Raw genomic sequence first — 5053 nt, forward strand, 5'->3', positions numbered from 1 at the left:
TGCTTCTGCTTACTGAAAAAATATTGAAAAATTGTTCTATGCCTTTTTGTTTTACATTTAGCAGTGTGTGTTGGGTTGAATACCTTTTCTCCCCATCAAGTGCCCCAAGTGGATTATTTTGGGGTTGTCTTCATGTGTGTGAAAATTTTCGTGTTGTTGCAGTTCAATTGCAAAAGAATTTGATGCATCAAACTGTCAAGAATGAGTGATTGTTTGCTGTTAAAGATATCTTGTCTATATAGCTTTTGGTGATTGCTTTATTTTGTTTTGGGCTGATGGTGCTAGCTTAACGTGTTTGGCGCAACATAAGAAGAGTTTACATGACATGCTATCGTTCAGTTTTTCACATGCTATTTTTATTTTTAATTTTAATGGATGTGTTGGTTCGTTGATAAATTTAACTATTGGAAACCACTTTGAATCTCTGGCAACTTGAATGATTTTCCAACAGCAGTGATAAGCCTATAACATGTAAGAAGAAATCCCTACTTGGGTTTCTTCAATGAAATTTACTTGTTACGCTTGGCTTCTGAGCTTTTAAAATTCAGAAGTTATTTCATGAATTCAATTCTTTTTGGAGGGTGACTTATGTGTTATATGTTAATATCATGGAGTAAATAGTGTATAATTTCAAAAAGTTGATTCCATTCTTACATTATTAATTTATTTTTTTATTTGATCATGCAGTATTTTAATGAAGTTAGACCATTGGAAGCAGAGAGATTCAAGGCGCTTCGCATCCAGTGGGCACAGTATTATCTAAAAGTTAGAAATCAAACATAGGATGTTAGGCAACTATGTAACTTTAGGTTACTTAATTAGTTTACATATTTTGCATTACATTTTTTACAATTGTTTCATTTTAACATTGAATAACCTTTGTTGATAGCTAGTTTTTTGCTAAAACCTATTTGGAAGCAGAATGCAAATGATATATGTTGTGTGCTGTGTGGTCTAATTTTAAATTTACAGGTTAAATTTTGATTTTTTTGTAAAAATAGAGACATTATTTAAAAAAAATTCCTGAAAATAACATCGGTTTTTTGAAAAAACTGATGTTAACGAATGTATTAATGTTGACAGTTAACATCGGTTTTTTTACAAAAAACCGATGTTAATATTGAAAACGTTAACATCGGTTTTTTTGAAAAAATCGATGTTAACTGTCAACATTAACACATTCGTTAACATCGATTTTTTTACAGAAAACCGATGTTAACAAACGTTAACATCGGTTTTTTGAAAAAACCGATGTTAACTGTCAACATTAACACATTCGTTAACATCAGTTTTTCTAAAAAACCAATGTTAACGCTAACATTGGTTTTTTTAAAAAACCGATGTTAACTGTCAACATTAAAACATTCGTTAACATCGGTTTTCTGTAAAAAAAACTGATGTTAACTTTCAACATTAATATACATTTTTGGGTGTAATTCATATTAGCAACATCGGTTATTTATATAACCGATGTTGGTAATTTTACGTTAACATCAGTTTTTTAAAAACCGATGTTAATGATAATACTATCAACATCGGTACTTTCAACATCGGTTCAAAAATCGAAGTTGAAAGTCATAAATAACCGATGTAGAAAGTATATTTTCTAATAGTGTTATAAGTTAGATATACTGCTATTTGTTTCAATCTTTGAAAATTTGTTTAATTCTTTATCTTTTAATTTTTTATATCTTATATATATATATATATTGTCAATTATATTTGATTCTTTGGAGGTAGAGGAATTTAAAGACTTTTTACATTTAGAGATAATTGAAGACTCTGGATGGAGAGAGGGTTGAAGACTCTTTAAATTCAGAGAGAGTTGAAGACTCTTTAGATTAATAGATGGTTGAAGACCCTATGGGTTGATAACTGTTAAATATGAACTGTTTTTGATAATAAAAATATCTTTTAAAAAAGTTTATTTAGCAGTTATTCATGCTTAATTGTTAAGAATTAATATTTTTCCTATTCTTGGCTTGCAGATATGAAAATGAGGGATTAAAAAAAAGATGCAAAAATAAAAAATATTTGAAAAAAGGTCAAGCCCAAGACGTGCTCAGCGCAAAAACAAGCATTGGTGCTAAGCGAGGAAGAGGCGCGCTAAGCGCGAATACTGGCACCCGAGCTAAGCGAGCATCACGCACTAAGTGCGAATACAAGCACCCACGCTAAGCGAGTAGAGCGCACTAAGCGTGAGTACGCATGCCTAAGTCCACTCCAGCAACTATAAAAAGAAACTCAAGCCAAGGAGAAAAGACACACCGAGTCTCAGAGCACTCTAATACACACCTACAGCTTGAGAACTCTCCCTTAGGGAATTCTTCCTTCTCTTCCATTATTTTCTATTCCCTTTTTCCATCCCTTCTCTTCCCTGAGTTTCTAAACTCCTTTTCAAGTGTAAGGTCCCTTATGGCTATGAGAGGCTAAACCCTTAGGTAGGGCCTAGCATGCTTAAAAAGCCAAAAGATGTATTGTATACTTCATATCTATCAATGCAAACAAGTGTTTTCTTTCCTATTATGCTTTCTTGTTTTTAATTTCATGTATCATTCACCCTTGCATCATCTTTTGGGGTTAGGGGCTTGACATAGGGTAATCCTTAATAGAAATACAAGGAAGGCTTTACATGCATCAGTTTTAGGAATTAGTCGCTTGACAGATGGTAATTTCTAATAGAACTAAAAGGAAGGGGTATCTTAATAAAATCATTGTTAGACATAGAGTGATTTCATTACGCCCATGCATCAAGCAAGCATATAGAATTTGAACTTCATGCATTTTATCTATTGAATTTTTGCAAATATATTTGGGAGATAGATAGGTAAGATAGACTTGTCATCGTGAGACATCATGGGCAAGTATTCTAATAGATGTGGTTAGGAAAAATTCACCTAATTGATAGAGAAAAATCTCAATTAATACATCTTAGGAAAATAAGGCATGCTAGGTCCTAACATTCCCATCTCATTGAATTCCCTTTTATTTCCTTTTGTTTTCTATTAATTGTGAATGTATGAATACATGATTTTGATGATGCCAAAGAAGAATCAAACAAGGTTGCTTCAAAGGATAAACATTGCTTCAAGATTAATACAAGGTTGCTTCAACAAATAAAGCCTTGCTTCAAGATTAACTCAAGATCAAGTCTTGCCTCAAAACAAAGTGTTTCCAAGACATCCAAGGCTCTAGTAATCGATTACCAGAAGACAATTTTGAAAAATAGCTTTTAAAAAGGTTTTGAATTTGAATTTTGAACCTGTAATCGAATACCAGATGTTTGTAATTGATTACCAGCAACGAAACTCTTGAAATTCAAATTCAAAAGTCATGACCCTTCAAAATATAACTGTGTAATCGATTACCAAATGTTTGTAATCGATTACCAGTGAAAAATTAAAAAAAAAGCTTTTTGAAAAGACACATCTCTTCAAACCATTTTGAAAAGGCACAAAGGGCCTATATATATGTGTGTCTGACTTCAAAAAGCAAGAGAGAGATATTCTAAGAGAACTTCATTGTCAAATTCTCTCTCAACAAATCTTGGACAAACACTTGCAAATCTATTGAGAGTTCATTCAGGAACTTCAATTTGTATTATCCACTCTAAAGGAGAGAAATCTTTATGTTCTTCTCAGAAAGTCAATTGTAATCAAGAGACTGGTTGTCTCTTGAATTGTGAGTTTCCTGAACACAAGGGAAAAAGATTCCTTGGTTGTTCAGAAGTTGTAAAAAAGTTTTTTTTTACAAAGTTAGTGAAAATCTCAAGTGGGTTGCTTGAGGAATGGACGTAGGCATGGAAAGTGGCCGAACCAGTATAAATCAAATTTGCATTTCTCTCTTCCCTTATCTCATTTATATTATTATAATCAATTTTATCTTGAATATTTAAAGAACATTGTTAAATTGATTTCTTCTTCTTCTTCTGCATTCTAAAGCCTATCATTTAAAAGGGGGGGGGGGGGGGTTAAAGTTTGTTAGTAGGAAGATTTAGAAACTTAATTCACCCCCCTTTTAAGTTATTATGACCACTTGTCCAACATTAATATCTATTATTTTAGTTACTGTTATTTTAAAGTCATCTTTTATACCTCATCTTATCTTGTCCTCTTATAAATTGGAAATTATGCAACACAAGTACAAAACAAAGTTTCTGTGGAAATCGACACTCGAACTTCTGAGTCTTTACTACTTCATTTGGTACACTTTCCAAACGGTTAATAAGTTTTTGGCGCCATTGCGGGGAATTTGTTCTTCGTACTTGGTTACCATACATTTTCGATTTGTAAGTATTAATTCTTTTATTTTTTATTTTTTTATTTTACAATTTTAATCATTATTTTTCTTCTCTATTCTTTTCTATAATTTGCACGATAGTGCTTGTTTTTGTGTATGCGAGGTAGAATTGCAACCAAAGATTTAGCTCCACTAAATTCAGAGATTGAAGCCACTTGCAGGCGTAACAACACCACAAGAAGAAGAAGAAGAGAGCAAGAAATACAAGGGAGCAATCAACCCTCACCTCCACCCTCTCCAAAATGTTACTATCAAATAGAAGAGGAGGAGCATGCACGACGAGTGACACTAGAAGACTACTCTAGTACAACTACCTCGTAGTTCTTCACCAATATTGCAAGGCTGGAGGTTCAAGCGACCAACATAACCTATCCTCACTCTCTCATACAGCTGATACAAGGAAACCTCTTCCACGGTCTACCGAATGAGGATCCTTACGGTTATCTTGCCACCTACATAGAAATATGTAACACGATAAAGATAGTCGATGTTCTTGAGAATGCCATACGCCTCAATCTTTTCTCTTTTTCTTTGGCAGGGGAAGCAAAAATGTGGCTACACTCCTTTAAAGGAAATAACTTGCGGACTTAGGAGGAAGTTGTCGAAAAGTTCTTGAAAAAAATACTTCCCAGAGTCAAAGACTGCCGAGGGGAAGATAGAAATATCCTCATTCCATCAATTCCCCGATGAATCTGTTAGCGAGGTGCTCAGCCATTTCCATGGACTACTCAGAAAGACGCCTACACATGGGTAC

At 33.4% G+C, this 5053-nt stretch overlaps 1 non-coding gene across 1 annotated transcript; it reads left to right on the top strand.

The window, feature by feature from the left end:
- Nucleotides 1–447: 447 nt before the first annotated feature.
- On the top strand, nucleotides 448–538 carry LOC114368704. The gene has a single exon (XR_003657391.1). It is a non-coding gene; the product is annotated as a small nucleolar RNA R24 (small nucleolar RNA).
- The last annotated feature ends 4515 nt before the right edge of the window (nucleotides 539–5053 follow it).

The sequence above is a fragment of the Glycine soja genome, chromosome 1, assembly GCF_004193775.1.
Source record: "Glycine soja cultivar W05 chromosome 1, ASM419377v2, whole genome shotgun sequence".
In the NCBI taxonomy this organism is placed as follows: domain Eukaryota; kingdom Viridiplantae; phylum Streptophyta; class Magnoliopsida; order Fabales; family Fabaceae; genus Glycine; species Glycine soja.